Here is a 26,005-nt window from a genome sequence, read left to right as displayed (position 1 = left end):
GAGCCTGCCCTGAACCTGAGGCCCATGCTTGGTTCTGGCATAGGATTCAAATCCCTGCAGCTTCACTGCAGAGCAGGAGCTCTGCCAGTCAGAGAGAATTTCCCAGCTGGAGCAAAGACAGGGCTGTGGAGGACAGGGAATGTCCTCCCTGGGGCCTGAATCCAGGTGAGCCGCAGACAGGTGTGCTCCTGGGAGGACCTGGCCAGGGAGGGAGCAGGGTCTTAGTGAGCGCGGTGCGGAGTTCCAGGAATGGTGTTTTCAGGTAGTATGGGGGCTGCTGGTGACCAGTTCCTTCGAAGTCATATTCCTCACACGTATCAGTCTCCCTTCCTATATGTTCCTGTCCTCCTGGGAGTCGGAGTTTCCCGTTACAGCCTCTGCCCTGACCCTTGCCCTTGGACCGTTTCCCTCCCCTTTCATCCCTGATATCCCAGATCTATTCTATTTTTCCTCTTATAACAACCCTGAAAATGTTGTCTGTCAGTTTCCTAAGTTGTGTTTCCACTCGCTGGTGTACGGAGTGTCAGGTTCTACCCCGTGCAGCCGGGTGGGCCTCTCCTGCTCCTTCCTGCTCCTGTAGGTTTCATCCTCCACCTCCCCCAACAGTGGCTTTTAGCTGACTGGGGCCACCCACCTGACCCTGGGACGAGTGCGGAATGACCCCCTCTCCACGCGGAGACCTGAGCGGGAGGAGGCAGGGAGGGGCCCAGGCAGCGGGAACTGGGAACAAGCCGCCCGGCAGGAAGTTTCCGGTGGCTGGAATTTTGGAAGAAGCTCCACAGAGCTCAAAACCTCCTGCTAAACAAAACTTAAGGCGCGCATCCGGTTCTGTTTCCCACCTGCAGGTTCCGCATTCCTCAGTCAGGCAGGCGGGAGGCGGGAGCAGGGTCGGAGAAATGGGGGAAGGCTGGGGTTGCGGGGTGCAGAGAGTGCTGAGCCATGAAGACTTGGGGCAGCGAGGCCGAGCGATGGCAGAGCATGGGGAGGCGTCCAGGCTGCGGGGGAGCGGGGACTTCGGAGCAGTGACCCTGGGGGACACTGAGCACAGGGCCAGGGCGGCGTCCAGGGGTCTCGGGGAGGCCTGGACTAAAGAGGCCTGGGAAGAGAGACATGGAGAGGTCAAAGGGCCCTGGTGATTCTGGGTGAGGAGCAGGGGATTGAGTACCTCCAGAACTGAGTCCAGCGTTTTTCGGGGGAGGGACAAGGAAACAGTGAGAGGGTGGGGGCCATGAGCCACTGTTCGAGGAACAAACCCAGCTCAGAGGAAATAAGGCACAGGGGTGAGGTGACAAGGGACATGGGGGTGACAGGGCCATGAGATGAGGGGTGTCAAGGTCGGGCCAGGAAAAGACCAACTCATCAGCCAGGGGAAGTGGGGACCCGGGGAAGCAAGACGTGGAGGCATGAGGGAGAAAAAGGGAGGAGGGGGAGCTCAGCAAATCAGTCACTGCAAGGCGCCTCTGGGAGCCTGGTTTTGTGGCACCTTAGTCATGTTTTCAGAGAAGAGGTTCATAGTCTAGAGGATCCCATGGCCACATGGACAACGCTGGAAGGAAGTGGAGTGAAGAGCTGGGGTGCCTCTGTGGCCTCACTTCCTTATGAGGTTCCCACAGGCCCTGTGGGCACACAGCCCAGCCCTGCCCTGAACTTGGAGCCTGCCTGGGTCCTGTCTCTTCCCTCCTGAGCTTTCTGTCTCAGCTGAGCTGTTCTTGCCTGCACCTTAGCACCTCAGGCTGAGTGGGAGGGAGAATCCTAAACTGGCCCTCAAGATTCTGCCCCCTGGGGAACAGTCCTGTATATAGAATCCTTTTCACCAGGGTGGCCTGGACCTCTGAATACTTTGGGATCTCACTCCCCAAGTTACATGACTTTACATTGTAGTTAGGGGGTTTTGAAGATGTAATTACAACCCCTAATCAGTCTACTGTAAGGTCATCAAAAAGGAGATTTTCCTGGAGAGGTCTGGTCTAATCAGGTGATCCCTTTCAAAGAAGGGCTGGAGGCTGGGCATGGTGGCTCACGCCTGTAATCCTAGCATTTTGAGAGGCCAAAGCAGGAGGTTCACTTGAGCCCAGGATCACTTGAGCCCATCTCTACAAAAAATAGAAAAATTAGACGGGAGTGGTGGTTGCCCGCCTATAGTCCCAGCTACATGGGAGGATGACATGGGAGAATCACCTGAGCTCAGGGAGGTTGAGGCTGCAGTGAGCTGTGATTGCACCACTGCACTCCAGCCTGGGCAACAGAGCAAGACCCTGTCTCAAAAAAAAATAAAAGGAAGAAGAATAAAAAAGTGGGGTGGAGGTCAGAAGCAGAGGGGGTCAGCGTGATGCAAGGCAGACAGTCTCCTGCAGGCCCTGAAGAGGCCAGCTCCTGTGCTGTGCAGCTGTGCCACCGCTGTGCCGTTGCTGTGCCACTGTGCCGCTGTGCCACTGTGACGCTGTGCTGCTGTGCCGCTCTGCCACTGTACCACTGTGTGGAGGGCCTCCAGGAAGGTTTCTGAAGCTGCTGCATGTGTGGCAATTAGTTACATAGCAGCAGAAAACAAATGTAGCCATCTAGTCCTCCCTCTCCTACCCCACCCCTGGATCTAACCAGTTCCTGATATTCTCTAACCAAGGATCACCCTGCACGCTCCTGGACAGCCCTGGTGTGAACCCTCACTCACCCTGGGTGGCTGAAGATGGTTTGGGATAATAATGATAATAGTGGCTCCTGATACCTGTTGGCCACTAACTACTGTGCAAGTATTTTACACCCATGAAGCCATCCCATTTTCACAACAGCTGCATAAGGAGGCATACCTAGAAGAGGATCTAGCAGTCTTCCAGTTCAACTTCATTTAGACATCAGGATCCCAGGCCCAGAGGCACAGCTCATAGTTTCCAAGCCTCACAGGGCGCTGTTTTCAACTGTTAGGACAATCCAGAAGACCCAGAGGGGGCTCCTATGTGCTATGAGCAAAGCAAAAACATCCTTCACTCACAGACTCTCCCCAGGCTGAGCCTGCAGACCCCCTCTTGTGATAGGGTCAGAATTCAGTTTTTAAAGAGCTTAGTGTGTAGATACTATTGATGATCTTTGGGAGCTGAAGTGTTCTTGAACTCCAGGCATAGTAACATGTTTTAGGTTCATTTATTTGAAGCATCATGAAAGGAAAATATATGTTACACCTCAAAAGGAGTTTAGATTCTCTATAGTTATAACTACAATATAGTCACATGACTATTTTCCACATTTTAAGCTAAATATTCAGTGTGATAAGATACTCATTTTTGTACATGTTATATCCACTTAACTATTAAAGCTGGTCATTTATTACCTCACATGCAGTGTTAAGATAATGAGTAAATTGTTCATAAATTTTCACTACTATTATTGGGAAGCAACATGGCATGTAATAAATCATCTTTTTTATACGTAGAATGAAATCAACGCTAGGGAAGGTACATACTACACTTCATTCATGCTGTGTGGCTAAGAATGGATCTCATCGATTGTGTATAATGGCAAGATGAGTACTAAAAATATTTGTAGGATCAATACTTGAATGTTCATAAGCAAGATGTCACAAATATCCCATCATTCCTACAAATCAAAATAATTTTAGTATAATTTTGAGATAGCACATTTATAAACATGTGCCAAATAGAATGTAGCCACCTAGCACAGTGACTGGATTGGATGTAGTACATCCCTGGGTTCCTCCTATGTGTTTCCTGGAGATGTTTGGGAAGTCACCTAGTCCTTTGCTTGTTCATATTCTTTATCCATGTATTGGAATTTTGTAGTAACTGCTTAGCTGATGTGTTTAATGTAAGTTACAGAATTGTCTATTAAACATGCCGTGCTCATTACCTATTATAGAATATTGATTTTTTTCTGTATCTTTGCCCTTCTTTAAAACATTCTAGTACTTTTACTTTTTAGAACATGCATGAGAATACATAGCAGGAGGAGAGCAAAGATGACACCAACTTTTTTCATTTCTTAGCCCTTTTGATCTATGTTATGGCTGAAGATATAGATGAAAATTAAGGCTGAGATATCTGATATCCTGGTATCTTTTGGGCACTTTTAATCTGTTGGGAATTTTAATTGTTAGATATTTTACGTCTGATTATGTGAACATATACAATTTAATGATTAAAATATTATAAATTTCATGCTTAATAATAAATGTCTTTCATATATGACTCCATCAAATCTTTAAACTTAAAAAAATGAATTAACTAAGCCTCTGGCTTTCTAAAATGGAAGCAGGAGAGGCACTCACATCCGCTAAAGGTCAAGCCACAGAATGTTCCAGTAGACTTGGATAAACAACTGAAGCCAATGTCCACCAGCCTTCAGCATCTTTCAGCTGGGAGTAGATTCATTAACTGACCAATCAGAACGAGTTTACAACTTCGGATTTCTGCCCAACAAATCAACTGCCTTTAAAAATAACTTTTGTGGAAATCCTCGATTCAAAAATATTTCCTGTGCTTGCCTTACAGGACACTCTTCAGGGCCACCCTGACTCACTGTACCCGAGTTGCAATTCTTTGTTTCCCAAATAAATGCTATTTCCTTTGACCTCCATGTCCATCTTTTTTAGTGAACAGTACAGTATCTTAACTGTTATTGGTATCCATTATTAAGACTGTTGGACCTTTCATTGCTTCGTAGAATTATCTTTATCTTGGGTAAGAAAGTAAAAATTATCCATAGTTTCTTTAAAATAGTAATTAAAATAGTAATATTTTAAGCCACTCAAAATAAGAAAAAGTCAAAGTTCACAATAAAAAGATCCTGATTTACCTGAATAAGACTTGAAAAGTGAAGAATAATTCCTTCTACTTGAAAAAGGTGTTGACCCAGAATCCACCTCGGATGACCCTCTAGAGCTGGCAAGTCAGCATCATCCCCAGTGCACCTCTGACTGACGACACATCTTATCCAGCTTCCGTAGGGATATCAAAGACACAGGATACAGTGCTGGAAAGGGAAAAAAGTATCAGTGCAAAAGCAGATTTCAGGATTTGGAGCACGGAGGCAAGTGCCCTCTCCTGGCATCCCTGCATGGGGCCATGGTGAGGAGGCTCTGCAGTCTTCCAGGAGGACTGGACCATGGATAGGAAATATCCAAGACATGGATTCTCTGGGGACATGGGCGATTCCAAAAGCACCGAGGAGTGTGCCCCCAGAGAAGCAGTCCACTGGGTCCGTAGTAAAATCTCATGGCATAACCAACGTGGAGGCCAGAGACTAAAAATCTGTAACGTCCTTGGTGTCCATGGACCTCGAAGCCAAACACAACAGCCCCACAGGCATCTGCCATCCCGGCACAGAGAGCTAGGGGCGAGCTTCTAAGGGTAACGGAGGCTTCTTCCCTGTCCAGATGTGTTGACGGTTGGGTTTACAGATAATGGAGGTGTCTATGTATGTTGTCATGAAAATATAAGGCAAGTGGCAGCAAATATGATTTAGTGGTCCCAGAAATTCAGTGCTGTGTGCTTTCTGCATGACATTAATTTTAATTATGTGGACACAGAAGGAGAAAATTTAAAACTTAAATGTCTTATTATTGCTAGAAAAATAAAAGTTTTTTCCCTATGAGTTAGAAATCTTGATCTCTGCATTTTTCTATGGATCAATTCTCAAAGTTTGTGCAAATACAGTTGGTGTTTCTTTCTAAGTGTCTATGAACTAAGGATGTAACCAACTCCTGCATATGAGGTAAAGGGATGAGGCAAGAGAGATCCAGCAACAGGGTGTGGTTTTTTTTCAATCTTTGGCAACATTTTTCTTCGTGATGTCAAAAGTAGTGAACTCCCTGACTAGGGTTTCAGACAAGGGCTGTTCTAATCCACCAAACACCAAAGGGCTGGGGAAGAAGTGATTTGGACATGGATAACCAGTGTCACCTACAACATGGAACGGAGGGTCATCAAAGTGGTCTGAGTCACTTTAATATGTGGCTGGAGAGATGCCAGAACAACAGAAAGAGCCCTCAGGAGGCATCCCCACCCAAGGTCAGTGAAGCTCAGTGCAGCTGCGGGGTATGGGGTCATAGGGTGACCAGGTGACAGGGCTGATGGGGAGGAGAAATGCTCTGTTAAGGGTGTTGTCTCTGTCACTTCTTCAAGAAGCAGCACAGTCTCAGGCACATGCTCCCTCCTGCCCCGCACTCCCCTCCCACCGACCCACTGCAGCTCTTCCAAGTTTCTTCCCTCCATTCTAGGACCTCCCCTTCCTCCTGAGCCCCTGTGGCCTCTGTCTTACTCCTTCTCCCCAGTTCTTTGTACCTCCCTCCTCTCCCTCACTCACCTCCCCTCCCATGCAAAGCCCCTACTGGTTCCCCCTTCCCCACTTCACCTCCACTCACACTCCATCTTCACCCTCCATTCCAGTCCTTCCCTTCCTCTCCTCACTCTGACTCCCCTGGTAAACTCACTTCCCATCCCCTCTGTCCATGTCCCTGCCTCAGTTTACCTCCCTTCCCCTCTCCTCACCTTCCTTGGATGCACCTGACCTCTCCTGCCTCCCTCCCCTTCATGCCCTTCCTTTCTTCTCTCTCCAGTTCCATCTCCTCCAACATGCTCCCCTCCCCCTTTCCTTCAGCCTCTGTTGACCTCTCCACCCTCCCAGTCCCCTGCACTCTCCTGCCAAGGCCATCCCTCCCAGCCATCCCCGCCCTCCTCACCTCACCTCGGTTGGCTCCATGTCCCTCAGCTCCCCTCCCCTCCCTCTTCCCTGTCCCGAGAGCCAGCTGGGTTTCCTTTCCAGTCTCCCTCTGCTCGTGTGCTTTCTTCCCCTTCCCTGACTTCCCCTGCTCTGTCTTCTCCTCAGTTCCCCGCCCTCCCTCTCTGCACCTGCCCAGTTTCCCCCATCTCCCCTCCATGCTCCCTTCCTCGGTTTCCCTCCCCAGCTCCTGAGTTGGGCCACCTCAGCTCAGCGCCCTACTTCCTGTGCCTGCCCCTGCCTGCTGCCCACCCTCCCTGAACACAGCTCACTCCTCCCTCTGACCCTCTTGCTGAGCATGCGGCTCCCCCGCTGCCCTGGGCCTGCCCACCTTCCCCAGCCCCCGCAGTCAAGGCTCTCCAACTCCACACCACCGGGGTGAGGGCAGAGATGCATCCTCTCCAGGGCTCTGCTTCCTTCAGCAGGTCCCAGATCCTCCCTCCAAGCTAAGTTCCATAGCCTATCCCTGCCCTGGGGGCGACACCACAGGGACCTTCTGCCCACCTTGCCAGGCTTTTCAGAGGCCTCGAAGCTGTGGTCAGGCAGGCAAGTGGGGAGCAAGCCAGGGGTTACAGATCCAGAGCTTGGGGCAGTCCAGGTAGTGGGGGCTGTGGTCCCCTGTGACCACTTCTGTGACCTTGCCACTTGAACCCTCCAGGGCCTATGTCCTCACCTCCAACGTGAAGATCAGGCTGGGCCATTATTGCAGAGCTGTGCTGAGTGTTGAAGAAGGTGCGTGTCACGCGTTATTACAGGTAGCTGTTGTTTCCTGAGCATTTGGAAACAACGCTCTGTAAAATACTGTGAACTAACCGCAGAGCTGGGCACAGCATGCTTCATGATCTTATTTTATACTGACGTGTTTTGTCATCGTGCTGTCAAGTATTCTCCAGCCACATCATTTGTTAGTAGTTTGACCTGCATAGGAGGGCAGTGTCACCCTCCTTCCTTCTGTGCTGATTTCAGCGAGGGCCGCCGGACCAGACAGCCCCGCGCGCCCCCTGTTGACTAACCCGGGAACCTCCCGCCGCCTGCCCTGAGCCTTCGGATGTGGGCGGGACCGGGTCAGGGCAGGGCCAGGCGCCTGCGGGGAGGGGCGGGGCCAGGCGCCTGCAGGGAGGGGCGGGGCCAGGCGCCTGCGGAGGGGAACCGCCCCAAGATCTAGGAGTAGGTCGGTGCATTATGGGGCCAGAGTTCACACCCCTGGCTTGACCTACACGTAATTTTTTTCTTTATACTTTGAGTTCTAGGGTACATGTGCATAACGTGCAGGTTTGTTACATAGGTATACATGTGCCATGTGGGCTTGCTGCACCCATCAACCCATCGTTTACATTAGATATTTCTCCTAATGCTATCCCTCCCCCAGCCCCCCATCTCCCCGACAGGCCCTGGTGTGTGATGTTCCCCACCCTGTGTCCAAGTGTTCTCATTGTTCAATTCCCACTTATGAGTGAGAACATGCGGTGTTTGGTTTTCTGTCCTTGTGATAGTTTCCAGCTTCATCCATGTCCCTGCAAAGGACATGAATTCGTCCTTTTTTATGGCTGCATAGTATTCCATGGAGTATATGTGCCACATTTTCTTAATCCAGTCTATCATTGATGGACATTTGGGTTGGTTCCAAGTCTTTGCTATTGTGAATAGTGCTGCAATAAACATACAGACCTACACGTAAATTAACCGGTGTGTGTCAGGCATAGATACCAGCCAAGAAGAAAAGACAAAGTCGGCGGGGGCAGCTCCAGGACAGCGATGACCTGGGTTGCTTCATTCTGTGCCTGGGAAAGAACCAAAGCCACTTGGGGAATAACGCCATGACAAAAATGAGGGATGACGTGTGTGCAGTTGCAGGTTTCATGTTTACTTTCCACGACTCTAGAGGACTTGCCCACCTGTTCATACATAAACTAGTGCCCAAGGCCCCGCTGCCCAGTGAGGGCTCCATCTCCTCCATCACCCCACCCCCTGCTTAGCTCCTGGCCCGCCCCAACCATCCCTTAGTTGATGAGTTGGTGAAGCTGCCCCCCTTTTCCTCCCTATATCCTCTCTTCTCTCCCCCAGGTCCTGCTGGGCCACAGTCTTCGGTCTCTCTGCCCCACCTGCCCCAGGACCTGCCTGGTCTCTTGGGTCATCACCTGCATGCTCCCGAGCTCACCTCCAAGTTGATCTGCCACTCACAAGGCTGGCCCCCTGCAGCCCACCCCTCACCTGGGGCACCAGGGCCATCCACTTCCTCCACTCTCCTCACACCCCCGAAGTGACTCAGGGCTCCCCTGAGCAGCTGCGCTGGAGTCCTCCCACCAGCTCCCTCAGTTATACCTGCTCCCTTCCCCTCAGACCCAGCCCCCCAGGTCTCCAGACCCATTCATGGACGTGGCCTCCTAGGCCTCTCAACACTCACCTCCCAGCAACCCCTCAGCCCTGCCCTCCCCAGGCACCAACTTGGGACCCCCACGGAGGCAGAGACACCTATTCTCACTTGGGCTCATGTCACCCCGGCTCACTGGGGATGCTGAGCCTGTGAGCCCAATCTTGCTCCATCCCTCCAGTTCCTTTGTCCAATCCAAGTCCTCCCAGACCTGTGGTGTCACTCTCAGAAGCCATCTGGACACCCAAGGCACTGCCTAACAGAGATGGCCATGCTCTTGCCTGTAGGGATGGACAAGGGACACCTGCAGTGTGCAGGTCACAGTCTGAACCTTTGGAATGGTGTGGCAGGCTGTGCCCTACCAGGGCCCCCACCAGGCCCCTGAATGGCTGCTCCCCATCAGTCACAAGGAAGACCCTTGATGATCATCCCCACTGCCTCTGAGATGGGCCCAGAAAGGCATGAGCTTCTCAAGCACCTGGGTCACCATCCGGGAAATGGCAGTCATGATCAAGTCAATCCCTTGTGCCCCAGAGACACTGTAACTCCTCAGTAGAATCCCAGAGGGATTGAGGCCACCCTGGACAACATAACAATGTTCCATCTCTACAAAAAATAAAAACATAGCCGGGAGTGGTGGCACACACCTGTAGTCCCAGCTATTTGGGAGGCTGAGGTGGGTGGATCACTTGAGGCCAGGAGTTCGAGGCTGCAGTTGAGTAGTCAGTTTGCTACTGCACTCCAGCCTGAGTGACAGAAGGAGAGGGGAGGGAGAGGGGAAGGGAGGGAGGAGGGAGGGAGGGAGAGGAGGGTAGAGGGAGGGAGAGAGAGAAGGAGAGGAGGGAAGGGGAGGGCAGGGGAGGGAGAGAGAGAGGGAGAGGAGGGGAGGAAGAAGAGGAGGAAGAAGAAAGAAGGATGAAGGAAGAAGAAGAATCCCAGAGAGTAAAGAGCCACCATGGGTATCCCCACACTATGTGCAGGCGTCTCTCTGCCTGAAGCATACATGTGTGAAACTCACTGTAGGCAGCACAACCAAGATGGAAAATTAGACCTGAGAGCAGCCTCTGCGGTGTTTGAGAGGAACCCAGGTGATGACCAGAAGCAGGGAGGCCCCATGGGAGGGAGAAACACAAGTAGATGGCCTTCTCTGTGGCTTCCAGCCTGGGGCAAAGGGTGGTCAGTCTCCAGATGCCCAGTAAGGGAAGGGCTCGTGTGGGAAAAGGGAAATCGAAAATCCTGCCGCCTGCACAGCACAGGGGAATCATCCAAGGCTCCAAAGGGTCATTACTGTGATGTCTGTAGCATAACATCCACATCGCTGTAACATCCACAGGGGACTCCTTAACACCATCAGGCTCTGGAATCGGAGAGCAGAAGCTTCACAGCTGGAGCTGAAGTGGGTCTGAGTACAGACTAATCTCTATCGTGCAGCTTACTATTATCCCTCGTTTAGGGACATGGTCATTTTAAAATATTTTATTTTGAAATAATTATAGAACTTACAGAAAACTGCAGCAGCAGCATAATGGGCGCCTGCTCCCTTCTCCCAGCTCCCCCAGGGCTTCTAGTTTTGCCATGTGTCCCCGCCTCGCTGACCAGCCCCAGTAGACGGCACCAAAGGCAGGCAGGATCACACACTCCTCTTTGCTCGAAACGCTCAGGGATCCTTCCTGCCCCACAAACCCTCTCCATGTACCCACATTCTCTGCCCAAGGGTGGCCTGGCCCCCAGGCCCAGCCCATCCCCGGCATGTGGCTGCTTCCACTCAGGCTGTGGATCTCATGTATTGCAAATGTGGTTTAAACTTTGAGAACAGCAATTCTGGTTTGTAGGAAAAAGTGAGGATCTAGGCCTTTGCAGTCATGCACATGTTCGTATTTTAAATATCGGCCAATGAGCTGCTGCCTAGTGTGCCTACCAGAGACACACCTGTTGTTAAACTACAACTGGATTTACTGTTTCATTCTGCAAGAATATGCCATGGCGCTGTGGAGGGTGCAGTGAGAGGCTTGGAAGAGCCTTGCCACAGGCCGTGTGTGTGTGCCAGCTGGCCATGGGTGGACTAACTGGAGAGGGGCTGGCTCTGAGTTGAGCACTGTTAGGAAGCAGGAGGAGGTATGTATACACTGGAATCTTCATAAACCTCATCCCCCGGGAGGCCTGACACGGGCAGGACAGGCTATCACCAAGGCCAAAGCAGCAGTCACCATGTGGGCTGGGAGAGGACACGGCTGGCACTCCTGGCCTGAGAGATGCTCCCATCTGTCTGTATTCAGACAGGATTCTGGAGTGGCTTGTCTTTGTCTTGATCGGACCATCTGGGGTCTTGCCTGCTGCTGGTGTCCTAAAGGATGGTTTGTATTCTCCAGGAGAGCCCCACAACCTCACTGAGGGTGCCAGCCCAGCTCCTGGGACACAGCCACCCTCCTCCTTCTCAAGCTTTAATGAGAAACGGGCAGGAGGTGGCCGGAGAACCATTGCCCATCTTCCGGGGTGCTAGGGGTGTCTGCTCGCAGATCTGGTCTAGGGCAAAAAGAGAAGGGAAGGGAAAATCTCTCAGAAAATAACAGAATCACAATGCAGCTGCAGGCGAGATGAGCAAATTGGGCTGGTGGCATCCAGGGCGTTAGCAAAGAAAAAAGCACCAGTGTTCAGGCAGCCAGGGAGCCCAGCCGCTCTCTTAGGGCCACCCCCTCCCAGTCCCTCCCGAAGCCACCTTTGCCCCGCCCTGCCCCAGGAGCACACCCCGCGCCCCTCCCGCAGTCCTGTCCCCGCTGGGCTGCCCCCTCCTGCGGGTGCATCCCTAGTCAGTCCCTGAGACCATCCAGAGCTCAGCCCCCGGGATCAGGCTTGCAGTGTTGCAGTGTTGCATCCCTCCTTGCCAAATGCCGCCCTGGAGAGAGCGAGGGCGCAGAAAGGACTGAGCGTCCCGGGTCCCTGCGTGGCCGAACGGCATGTGAGCACATTCCAGGAATACGGAAACGAGAGGAGTAGGCATTTCTACCGTCTAAGGCACTTTGCATGAAATCCCGTGGCACTGGAAAAGTAGTTGAAACAAAGTAACGCTGGCTTTTACGATGCAGATAAACGGATAAGCGGCGTAGGACTCAAGTAGGAGGGCTCCGTGCACACCAGGCGCAGCCCAGCGGGGATTTGCCTGCGCGTCGGGGTGCACAGGGAGGTCGCCGAGTCCCAGGGAAGCCCCCTGGGCTCGGGCTGCAAACTCAGGCAGCCTCTGCTCCTGCCTTAGGGCTTTGAGGGCACGTGCTCCTCCGGGGAGGCACAGCTTCCTCCAATTTCCCACTTCTTCATCCGGCCCTTAATTCACTAAAGACTAACAGGGAACGATGTTCATTACCAAAGTGGGTGCTCCCCCTAGCGTAGCACAGAACGCAGTGCTGTTCTCACTATTGAATTGGAATAATATTTTTAGTATCAAAAATTAATTCTAGAAATCTATTACAATTCATTTTCCAGAGAACAAGGATAGCAAAAATAATATAGGTTTGTTTCTTAATTTCTTTGTGACACACATCACTGGTTCATGTGATAACGTGTGGATTCTCACCCGGAAGACACACGAGGAATAAAATCACCCATATTTGAAACTCTATCTCAAGTCTTTCAACATTTCAGGCTGTGCTCATTCACACACTACAGAATGATGAATATTCAGAGGAAACTTTTGCAGAACAATTAAAATTGCAAAATCGGAGCCGGGCGCGGTGGCTCACGCCTGTATTCCCAGCAGCACTTTGGGAGGCCGAGGTGGGAGTATCGCTTGAGCCCGGGAATTCAAGACCAGCCTGGGCAATATAGTGAGCCATCATCTCTAAAAAAATAAAAATAAAAATAAAAAATTGAAAAATTACCTAAAATGAAATGCATACATTGAAATACAATTATTATGAAAATTAAAGTTAATATTAACAACATATGACATGAGCCACAAGATTTACATTAAAATAGTCTAGTTGACAATAACTTGAATATTTAAATAAAGTCCTCTTTATCTCTAAATAATATATTTACAGTCTACCATTATATGAATCACTTAAAATTCAGATGAGGATATTAATCAATATTGACAATTGCTTCAGGAATATCAAGTGAATAATAATGATTTTACTTTTTGGTTTCATTTTGTTTTTGACATAAGACTTTGTTCTGTTGCCCAGGCTGGAGTACAGCAGCAGGATCGTGGCTCACTACAGCCTCTGCCTCCTGGGCTAAAGCAGTCCTCCTACTTCAGCCTCCTGTGTAACTGGGACCGCAGACGTGCACTACCAGGCCCAGGTAATTTTTTATTTTTTATTTTTTGGTAGAGACAGAGTCTCATTATGTTGCCCAAGCTATTCTTGAACTTCTGGGCTCAAGCGAGCCTCTCACCTCAGCCACCCAAAATGCTGGGATTACAGGCATGAGTCACCATGCCCAGCATAAAGATTTTATTATGTGGAAATAAAAGGACATTAAAATATAACCTGAAATAATCCATTTCTTGCAAATGATTATTTTTCCACCAGTTAATCAAATAGTGCCAACACTAGACACCAACCCCACTTCCATTGCTAATCCCACTAATACACTCACCAAGACTTCAATTCCTGACCCCCATGTCTCAGGATACTCCTCAATAGCCATTGCAGTAGTATATCCAAAAACAACCATCATACCCCCTAGATAAATTAAAAAAACCTTTAAACCCATATAACCTCCCCCATAATTCAGAATAATAACACACCCAACTACACCACTAATAATCAATACTATACCCCCATAAATAGGAGAAGGTTTAGAAGAAAACCCTACAAACCCTATTACTAAAGCCACACTTAATGATAATAAAGCATATGTGATTAATCCCACGTGGATTACAACCACGACCAATGATATGAAAAACCATCATTGTATTTCAACTATAAGAACACCAGTGACACCAACACGTAAAACTAATCCACTAGTAAATCAACCACTCACTTATCGATCTCCCCGCCCCATCCAACATCTCCATATGATGGAACCTCGGCTCACTTCTTGGTGCCTGCTTAACCCTTCAAATTATGACAGGACTATTCCTAGCTGTACACTACTCACCAGATGCCTCAACCACCTTCTCCTCAGTCACCCAAATCACTCAAGATGTAAACTACGGCTGAATCATCTGCTACCACCATGCCAATGGCGCCTCAATTATTTTTCATCTGACTCTTCCTACATATTGGCCGAGGCCTGTGCTATGGCTCATTTCTCTACCTAGAAACCTGAAACATTCACATCATTCTCCTACTCACAACCATAGCAACAGCCTTCATAGGCTAGGTACTCCCATGAGGCCAAATATCCTTCTGAGGGGCCACGGTAATCACAAATCCACTGTCCGCCATTCCGTACGTCGGAACAGACTTGGTCCAGTGGGTTTGAGGTGGTTATTCAGTAGACAAACCCACTCTCACACGATTCTTCACCCTCCACTTTATCCTACCTTTCATTATTACAGCCCTAGTAGTCTTACACCTACTATTTCTCCATGAGACAGGATCAAATAACCCCTCAGGAATCTCCTCCCACTCCGATAAAATTACCTTCCACCCCTACTACACAACCAAAGATATCCTAGGCCTATTTCTCCTCCTTCTCACCCTAATAACACTAGTACTGTTTTCACCCGACCTCTTAACTGATCCAGGTAACCACACCCTAGCCAACCCCCTGAATACTCCACCCCATATTAAACCCGAATGGATTGCCTATGCAATCTTATGATCCATTCCCAACAAACTAGGAGGCGTACTGGCCCTCCTACTATCAATCCTCATCCTAGCAGCAATTCCCACACTTCACATGTCCAAACAACAAAGCATAATATTCTGTCCACTAAGCCAATTCCTATATTGACTCCTAATTACAGATCTCCTTATCCTCACATGGGTTGGAGGACAATCAGTAAGCTACCCCTTCATCACCATCAGACAAAGAGCATCCGTAGTTTACTTTGCTACAATTCTAGCCCTGATACAGCTTGCATCCCTAATCCAAAACAAAATACTCAAATGGACCTGCCCTTGTAGTATAAACCAATATACCAGTGTTGTAAACCAGAAATGGAGACTCTCTCCCAAGGACAACTCAGAGAAAAAGTACTTGACTTCACCATCAGCACCCAAAGTTAAGATTCTAATTTAAACTACTCTCTGTATTCTCATGAGGGAGCCATTTTGGGTACAACCCAAGTATCGACCCACCCCACAGTAATTTTATGTATATCGTGCCTTACTGCTAGGCACCATGAATATTATACAGTACTATAATTGCTTAACTGTACATAGTACATATCAAACCAAACTCAACAACAACTCCTCCCCAGCATGCTTACAAGCAAGGACTAGAATACCTTAACTAACTGTAACACATTAAACCCACCCTCCAAAAGAAACTTCTCAACCACAAGCATACCCACAAATACTATATATCCTTAACAGTACATAGTATATCTAATCGTTCATCGTACATAGCACATTCCAGTTAAACAAGTCCTCGTCAATACGGATATCCCCCTCGGAGAGTGGTCCCTTGTTCACCATCCTCCGTGAAATCAATATCCCGCACAAGAGTGCTACTATCCTTTCTCCAGGCCCATAATACTTAGGGGTAGCTATAATGAACTATATCCGGCATTTGGTTCTTACCTCATGGCCATAAAGTCAAGACCGCCCACACGTTCCCCTTAAATAAGACATCACGATGGATCACGGGTCTATCACCCTACTAACCAGTCACGGGAGCTCTCCATGCATTTGGTATTTTAATCTGGGGGGTGTGCACAAGATAGCATTGTGAAACGCTGGCCCTGGAGCACCCTACGTCGCAGTATCTGTCTTTGATTCCTGCCCCATCCCATTATTGATCACACCTACATTCAATATCCCAAGTGAGCATACCTATCACAAGGTGTTTATTAATTCATGCTTGTAGGACATAACAACAATCAGTAAACACATCCGCAGCCGCTTTTCACATCAACTCTACAATAAAATTCCGCAAATCCCCCCTCCCCCATCTTTAGCCTCATCAACCCAGGAAAACACATCTCTGCCAAACCCCAAAAACAAAAGGCCTTAATCCAACTCAACCAGAGCGCAGATTTTTATCTTTAGGCTGTATGCATTTTTAACAGTCACCTCTCAACTAACACGTCTTTTTCCCTCTTAGCCTCACTTCACAGACTCTACAAATTTAGTTACCCCTTTTTCAGCCATCCCATTCAACGCACGCCCAACGACTACTAGACCGAACCCTAAATTAACCCAACCCCAAAGGCAAGGCTTTCCCCCCTACCCATTGCTTGTATGCCCATCCCCTAGCCTTGCTTACACCGCACAATCACACAGTCTATGTAGCTTAATTACCCAAAGCAAGACACTGAAAATGTCTAGATGGACTTACACTGCCCCATAGACAAATAGGTTTGGTCCTAGCCTTTCTATTAACTCTTGGTAAGATTACACATGCAAGCACCCCCGCCCTGGTGAAATAACCCTCTAAATCACTATGATCAAAAGGAGTAAGTATCAAGCACGCATTAATGCAGCTCAAAACACTTTGCCTAGCCACACCCCCACGGGAGACAGCAGTGATAAACCTTTGGCAATAAACGAAAGTTTAACTAAGCTATACTAACTTCAGTGTTGGTTAATTTCGTGCCAGCCACCACGATCATACGATTAACCCAAGCTAATAGAGACCGGTGTAAAGAGTGTTTTAGATTATCCCTCAATAAAGCTAAATTTCACCTAAGTTGTAGAAAACCCTAGTTGATATAAAACAAACTATGAAAGTGGCTTTAATATTTCTGAATACACAATAGCGAAGATCCACACTGGGATTAGATACCCCACTATGCTCAGCCCTAACCTTCAACAGTTAAATCAACAAAACTGCTCACCAGAACACTAGGAGCAACAGCTTAAAACGCAAAGGACCTAGCGGTGCTTCACATCCCTCTAGAGGAGCCTGTTCTATAATCGATAAGCCCCGATTCACCTCACCACCTCTCGCTCAGCCTATATACCGCCATCTTCAGCAAACCCTGACAAAGGCTACAAAGCAAGCACAAGTATCTACATAAAAACGTTAGGTCAATGTGTAGCCTATGAGGTGGCAAGAAATGGGCTACATTTTCTACCCCAGAAAATTCTACGATAACCATTATGAAACCTGAGGGTCCAAGGAGGATTTAGTAGTAAATTAAGAACAGAGTGCTTAATTGAATAGGGCCATAAAGCACGCACACACGGCCCATCACCCTCCTCAAGTATATTTCAAGGACTATCTAACTAAAACCCCTGTGCATTTATATAGAGGAGATAAGTTGTAACATGGTACGTGTACTGCAAAGGGCACTTGGATAAACCAAAGTGTAGCTTAACATAAAGCATCCTGCTTACACCTGGGAGATTTCAATTTAATTTGACCACCCTGAGCTAATTCTAGCCCCAAACCCAAGTAATTCTACTACCAAATAACCTCAACTAAAATATTTACCCAGATAAAGTATAGGCGATAGAAATTATATTTCGGTGTAATAGACATAGTACTGCAAGGGAAAGATGAAAAAACATAACCAAGCATAAAATAGCAAGGACAAACCCCTATACCTTCTGCATAATGAATTAACTAGAAATAACTTTACAAAGAGAACCAAAGCCAAGACCCCCGAAACCAGACGAGCTACCTAAGAACATCTAAAAGAGCACACCCGTCTATGTAGCAAAATAGTGGGAAGATTCATAGGTAGAGGTGACAAGCCTACCGAGCCTGGTGATAGCTGGTTGTCCAAGATAGAATCTTAGTTCAACTTTAAATTTATCTACAGAACCACCTAATCCCTTTGTAAATTTAACTGTTAGTCTAAAGAGAGACAGCTCTTTAGACACTAGGAAAAAGCCTTGTAGAGAGAGTAAAAAATATAACTTCCATAGTTGGTCGAGAAGAAGCCATCAATTAAGAAAGGGTTCAAGCTCGACGCCCAACCACCCAAAAAATCCCAAACACATAACTGAACTCCTCACATCACACTGGACCAATCTATCACTTCATAGAGGAAATAATGTTAGTATAAGTGACATGAAAACATTCTCCTCCGCATAAGCGTACATCGGACCAAAATACTTTACTGACAATTAACAGCCCAATATCTATAAATAATCAATTTATAAATAAATTATTACCCACACTGTTAACCCAACACAAAAAAAGTAAAAAAGTAAAAGGAACTCGGCGAATCTTACCCCACCTGTTTATCAAAAACATCACCTCTAGCATTACCAGTACTAAAGGCACCGCCTGCCCAGTGACATATGTTTAACAGCCGCGGTACCCTAACCGTGCAAAGGTAGCATAATCACTTGTTCCTTAAATAGGGACTTGTATGAATGGCTCCACGAGGGTTCAGCTGTCTCTTACTTTCAACCAGTGAAATTGACCTGCCCGTGAAGAGGCGGACATAATACAACAAGACGAGAAGACCCTAAGGAGCTTTAATTTACTAATGCAAACAAGACCAAACAGACCCGCAGGCCCTAAACTACCAGATCTGCATTAAAAATTTCGGTTGGGGCGACCTCAGAGTATAACCCAACCTCCGAGCAACATATGCTGAGACTATACCAGTCAAGGCGAATATCCACATACAATTGACCCAATAATTTGACCAACGGAACAAGTCACCCTAGGGATAACAGCACAATCCTATTCTAGGGTCCATATCGACAGTAGCGTTTATGACCTCGATGTTGGATCAGGACATCCCAAGGGTGCAGCTGCTATTAAAGTTTCGTTTGTTCAATGATTAGAGTCCTGTGTGATCTGAGTTCAGACCGGAGTAATCCAGGTCAGTTTCTATCTATTCTACATTTCTCCCAGTAGGAAAGGATAAGAGAAATGGGGCCCACTTCATAAAGTGCCCCTCCCCCATAGATGATATTATCTCAACCTAATACTGTACCCACACCCACCCAAGAACAGGGTTTGTTAAGATGGCAGAGCCCAGCAATTGCATAAAATTTAAAACTTTACAACCAGAGGTTCAACCCCTCTTCTTAACAACATGTCCATAACTAACCTTCTACTTCTTACCGTACCTATCCTAATCACCATGGCATTCCTCATGCTAACTGAACGAAAAATCCTAGGCTACATGCAACTACACAAAGGGCCCAATATTGTAGGCCCCTATGGACTATTACAACCTTTTGCCGAGGCCATAAAACTCTTTACCAAAGAATCCTTAAAACCCTCAACATCAACCGTTACCCTCTACATCGCTGCCCCAACCTTAGCCCTATTGCCCTTCTATTATGAACTCCCCTCCCTATACCTAACCCCCTAGTTAATCTTAACTTAGGCCTTCTATTCATTCTGGCTACATCCAGCCTAGCTGTCTACTCTATCCTATGATCAGGATGAGCATCAAACTCAAACTACGTCCTGATCGGCGCATTACGAGCAGTCGCCCAAACAATTTCACATGAAGTTTCCCTAGCTATCATCCTATTATCAATCCTACTAATAAGCGGCCCATTCAATCTCTGCACCCTCATTACAACCCAAGAACACCTCTGACTACTCCTACCAGCATGACCCCCAGCTATAATATGATTTATTTCCACACTAGCAGAAACCAATCGAGCTGCTTTCCACCTTACCAGAGGAGAATCAGAACTAGTCTCAGGCTTCAACATTGAATATGCTTCAGGCCCATTCGCCCTATTCTTTAGAGCCGAATACATAAATATCATTATAATAAATGCTCTAACTGCCATAATCTTCCTAGGTACAATACATAATATTCACCTACCACAACTCTACACAATATGCTTCACCATTAAAACCCTACTCCTAACCTCTCTATTTTTATGAACCCGAACAGCATACCCCCGATTCTGCTACGATCAACTCATGTATCTCTTATGAAAAAATTTCCTACCACTTACACTAGCACTGCTTATATGACGCATCTCAATATCCGCTACAATTTCCAACATTCCCCCCCAAACTTAAGAAATATGCCTGACAAAAGAGTTACTTTGATAGAGTAAATAATAGAGGTTTAAATCCTCTTATTTCTGGGACCATAGGAATTGAACCCATCCCTGAGAATCCAAAATTCTCCGTGCCACCTGTCACACCCTATCCTAGAGTAAGGTCAGCTAAATAAGCTATCGGGCCCATACCCCAAAAATGTTGGTTATAGCCTTCCCGTACTAATCAATCCACTGGCCCAACCTGTCATCTACTCCACCGTTTTCACAGGTACACTCATTGCAACATTAAGCTCGCACTGATTTTTTACCTGGACAGGATTGGAAATAAACATACTAGCTTTTATCCCAATTTTAATTAAAAATATAAACCCCTGTTCTAAAGAAGCCGCTATCAGATACTTTCTCACACAAGCAACCTCATCTATAATCCTCATAATAGCTATCCTCTCCAACAATGTACTCTCCGGACAATGAACCACAACCAACACCACCAACCAATACTCGTCATTAATAATTACAACAGCCCTAGTAATAAAACCAGGAATAGCCCCTTTCCATTTCTGAGTCCCAGAAGTCACTCAAGGAACCCCTCTAATATCCAGCCTACTTCTCCTCACATGACAAAAATTAGCCTCTATTTCAATTATATATCAAATCTCCCCATTAATAAACATAAACATTCTCCTTACCCTTTCAATCCTATTCATTATAGTGGGTAGCTGGGGTGGACTGAACCAAACCCAACTACGTAAAATCCTAGCATACTCCTTAATCACCCATATAGGCTGAATAATAGCAGTACTAGCATACAACCCAAATATCACCATTTTCAACCTAATCATCTATATCATTCTAACAACCACCACATTCCTGGTACTCAACTTGAACTCTAGCACTACAGCCCTACTACTGTCCCGCACCTGAAATAAACTAACCTAATACCCCTTATCCCATTTACCCTACTATCACTAGGAGGCCTTCCCCCACTAACCGGCTTTCTACCCAAATGAATTATCATTGAAGAATTCACTCATTATCCCCACTACCATAGCCATTATTACTCTCCTTAACCTATATTTTTACATATGCTTAATCTACTTTGCTTCAATTACACTATTCCCCATATCCAACAACGTAAAAATAAAATGACAATTTGAAAATACAAAATCCACACCACTCCTCCCCACACTGACTGTCCTTACCACCCTCCTCCTACCAATCTCTCCACTTACACTACCCACCTCATAGAAATTTAGGTTAAACACAGACCAAGAGCCTTCAAAGCCCTTAGTAAGTTAATAATACTTAATTTCTCCAGCACCCAAGGACTGCAAAACCCTACTTTGCATCAACTGAACGCAAATCAGCCACTTTAATTAAGCTGAGCTCTTGCTAGATCAATGGGACTTAAACCCACAAAAATTTAGTTAACAGTTAAATACCTTAATCAACTGGCTTCAATCTACTTCTCCCGCCGCAAGGGGAAAAAGGCGGGAGAAGCCCTGGCAGGATTGAAGCTGCTTCTTTGAATTTGCAATTCAACATGAAAGTCACCTCAGGGCTGGTAAAAAGAGGTTCAGCTTCTGTTTTTACATTTACAGTCTAATGCCTTGCTCAGCCATCTTACCCACTAATGTTCGCCAACGGCTGACCATTCTCAACAAATCATAAAGATATCGGAACACTATATTTATTGTTTGGTGCATGAGCTGGAGTCTTGGGCACAGCCTTAAGCCTCCTTATTCGGACTGAACTAGGTCAACCTGGCAACCTTCTAGGTAACGACCACATCTACAACGTCATCGTCACAGCCCACACATTCATCATAATCTTTTTCATAGTAATGCCTATCATAATTGGAGGTTTTTGCAATTGACTGGTCCTCCTGAAAATTGGCGCCCCCGACATGGCATTTCCCCGCATAAATAACATAAGCTTCTGGCTCCTCCCCCCCTCCTTTCTACTACTGCTCGCATCTGCTATGGTAGAAGCCGGTGCCGGAACAGGTTGAACGGTTTACCCTCCTTTGGCAGGAAACTATTCCCATCCAGGGTCCTCTGTAGACCTAACCATTTTCTCCCTTTATCTAGCAGGTGTCTCTTCTATTCTAGGAGCTATTAATTTCATCACCGCAATTATTAACATAAAACCCCCTGCCATATCTCAACACCAAACGCCCCTCTTTGTCTGACCTGTCGTAATCACCGCAGTCCTACTCCTCCTCTCTCTTCCAGTCTTGGCCGCTGGCATTACTATACTGCTACCAGACTGCAACCTTAATATTACCTTCTTTGACCTGGCCGGCGGAGGGGACCCTATCCTATAACACCTATTTTGATTCTTTGTTCACCCCGAAGTCTATATTCTCATCGTACCAGGCTTTGGAATAATTTCTCACATCGTAACATATTATTCCGGAAAGAAAGAACGATTCAGGTACATAGGTATGGTCTGGGCTATAATATCAATTGGCTTCCTAGGGTTTATTGTATGAGCCCATCATATATTCACAGTAGGGATAAACGTAGACACGCGAGCTTACTTTACCTCCACCACTATAATTATTGCCATCCCCACTGGCGTCAACGTATTTAGCTGACGTGCTACGCTTCATGGGGATAACACCAAATGGTCCACTGCAGTACTCTGAGCCCTAGGATTCATCTTCCTTTTTACAGTGGGCGGCCTAACCGGCATTGTACTAGCAAACTCATCATTAGACATCGTACTACATGATACATATTATGTTGTGGCCCACTTTCACTACGTTCTATCAATAGGAGCTGTGTTCGCCATCATGGGGGGCTTCATCCACTGATTTCCCTTATTCTCAGGCTACACACTCGACCAAACTTATGCCAAAATTCACTTTGCCATCATATTTGTAGGCGTAAATCTAACCTTCTTCCCACAGCACTTTCTCGGCCTATCTGGGATGCCCCGATGTTATTGCAACTACCCCGATGCATATACCACATGAAATATTTTATCATCTGTAGGCTCATTCATCTCCCTGACAGCAGTAATGCTAATAATTTTCATAACCTGAAAGGCCTTCGCTTCAAAGCAAAAAGTCCTAATAATTGAGCAACCTTCCACTAACCTAGAGTGGCTGTACGGATGCCCTCCACCCTACCATATATTTGAAGAACCAGTCTACATAAAACCTTGACAAAAAAGGAAGGAATTGAACCTCCTAAGGCTGGTTTCAAGACAGCCTCATAACCCCTATGACTTTTTCAACAAGATATTAGAAAAACTATTTCATAACTTTGTCAAGGATAAGTTACAGGTTAAACCCCGTATATCTTAATGGCACACGGAGCCCAGCTAGGTCTTCAAGACGCCACATCCCCTATCATAGAAGAGCTAATCGCCTTCCATGATCACTCCCTCATAATCTTCTTTCTTATCAGTTTTCTAGTTTTATATGCCCTCTTCCTAACAATTACAGCAAAACTAACTAACACTAACATCACAGACGCCCAAGAAATAGAAACTGTTTGAACGATTCTACCCGCCATTGTCCTAGTGTTAATTGCCCTTCCATCCCTACGTATCCTGTACATAACAGATGAAATCAATGACCCTTCTTTTACCATTAAATCAGTCGGACACCAATGATACTGAACCTATGAATACACCGATTATGGAGGATTCATTTTCAGCTCCTATATGCTTCCACCACTATTCTTAGACCCAGGTGACCTTCGACTTCTTGAAGTTGTTAATCGAGTAGTCCTTCCAATTGGAGCCCCTGTTCATATAATAATTACATCACAAGACGTCCTACACTCATGAACTGTTCCCACATTAGGCTTAAAAACAGATGGAATCCCCAGACGCCTAAACCAAACCACATTCACCGCCATACGACCAGGAGTATACTACGGTCAATGCTCAGAAATCTGCGGAGCTAACCATAGTTTCATACCCATCGTTCTAGAACTAATCCTGCTAAAAATCTTCGAAATAGGACCTGTATCCACTTCATAGGCTACCGCCCACTCTCTTAATAAGGTTCACTGTAGAGCTGACCCAGCATTAACCTTTTAAGTTAAAGACTAAGAGAATTGCTATCTCTTTACAGAGAAATGCCTCAACTAGACACCCAACTTATGACCCACTATCATCGCATCAATACTCCTCACATTATTCCTCATCATTCAACTAAAAGTACTAAACACAAACTACCATCTGCCTACCTCACTAAAAATTATTAACATGCAAAACCACAATAATCCTTAAGAGTCAAAATGAACAAAAATCTGTTTACTTCATTCATTGCCCCCACAATTCTAGGCCTGCCAGCTGCAGTGCCAATCGTTCTATTTCCCCCCATGCTGATTCCAGCTTCCAAACACCTTATCAACAACCGATTAATTACCACTCAACAGTGACTAATTCAACTCACCCTAAAACAAATAACAACAATACATAACATTAAAGGACGAACCTGATCCCTCATGCTAATATCCCTGATTATCTTCATTGCTACAACCAATCTCCTCAAGCTCTTGCCCCACTCATTCACACCAACTACCCAACTATCTATAAACCTGGCCATGGCAATCCCCCTATGAGCAGGCGCAGTAATTACAGGCTTCCTCTTTAAAATCAAAATATCTTAGCCCATCTCTTGCCACAAGGCACACCCTCACCCTTCATTCCCATACTAATTATTATCGAAAACATCAGCCTATTTATCCAACCAATAGCCCTAGCCATGCACCTAACTGCTAATATTACGGCAGGCCATCTGCTCATACACTTAATTGGAAGCGCCACACTAGCACTATCAACTGTCAACCTCCCCACCACCTCAATCATCTTCACAATTTTGATTTTACTGACGATTCTCGAAATCGCTGTAGCCCTGATTCAAGCCTATGTTTTCACACTCCTAGTGAGCCTCTACCTACATGACAATACATAATGACCCAACAATCACATGCCTGTCACACAGTAAAACCCAGCCCATGACCTCTAACAGGGGCCCTTTCAGACCTCCTAATGACATCCGGCATAGCTATATGATTTCACTTTTACTCTACCACCCTACTAATGCTAGGCCTACTGACCAATGCACTAACCATATACCAATGATGATGTGATATTGTAGGAGAAGGTACATACCAAGGCCACCACACAGTACCCGTCCTAAAAGTCCTTCGGTATGGAATATTTTATTCATCATCTCAGAAGTCTTTTTCTTCGCTGGGTTCTTCTGAGCATTCTACCACTCCAGCCTAGCCCCTACCCCTCAACTAGGAGGACATTGACCCCCAACAGGCATCACTCCACTCAACCCCCCTAGAAGTCCCACTCCTAAACACATCTGTATTACTCACATCGGGAGTTTCAATTACTTGAGCTCACCGTAGCCTAATAGAGAAGAATCGTAATCAAGCAATTCAAGCACTACTTATCACAATCTTACTCGGCATCTACTTCACCCTCCTACAAGTTTCAGAATACTTTGAAGACCCCTTTATTATCTCCGATGGTATCTATGGTTCAATATTTTTTGTAGTTACGGGATTCCACGGGCTCCACATCATCATTGGGTCAACATTCCTTACTGTTTGCCTTATCCGCCAACTATTATACCATTTTACATCCAAACACCACTTTGGCTTCGAAGCTGCCGCTTGACACTGACACTTTGTAGATGTAGTTTGACTATTCCTATATGTCTCTATCTACTGGTGAGGATCTTACTCTTTCAGTATAGACAGTACCCTTGACTTCCAATTAACTAGTTTTGATAGCACTCTAAAAAGAGTAATGAACCTGGCACTAGCCCTAACAGTCAACACCCTCCTGTCCCTATTACTAATAAACATCACATTTTGATTACCAC

The 26,005-nt window shown here is 46.6% G+C and overlaps 2 pseudogenes; both read left to right on the top strand.

Moving 5' to 3' along the window:
* Nucleotides 1-23,454: 23,454 nt before the first annotated feature.
* Nucleotides 23,455-24,138, top strand: LOC134738764 (cytochrome c oxidase subunit 2-like; annotated as a pseudogene).
* A 260-nt stretch (nucleotides 24,139-24,398) lies between these two features.
* On the top strand, nucleotides 24,399-25,078 carry LOC134738622 (ATP synthase subunit a-like; annotated as a pseudogene).
* The last annotated feature ends 927 nt before the right edge of the window (nucleotides 25,079-26,005 follow it).

The sequence above is a fragment of the Pongo pygmaeus genome, chromosome 19 (assembly GCF_028885625.2).
Source record: "Pongo pygmaeus isolate AG05252 chromosome 19, NHGRI_mPonPyg2-v2.0_pri, whole genome shotgun sequence".
NCBI lineage: Eukaryota > Metazoa > Chordata > Mammalia > Primates > Hominidae > Pongo > Pongo pygmaeus.
This window is presented reverse-complemented; position numbering and strand designations above follow the sequence as displayed.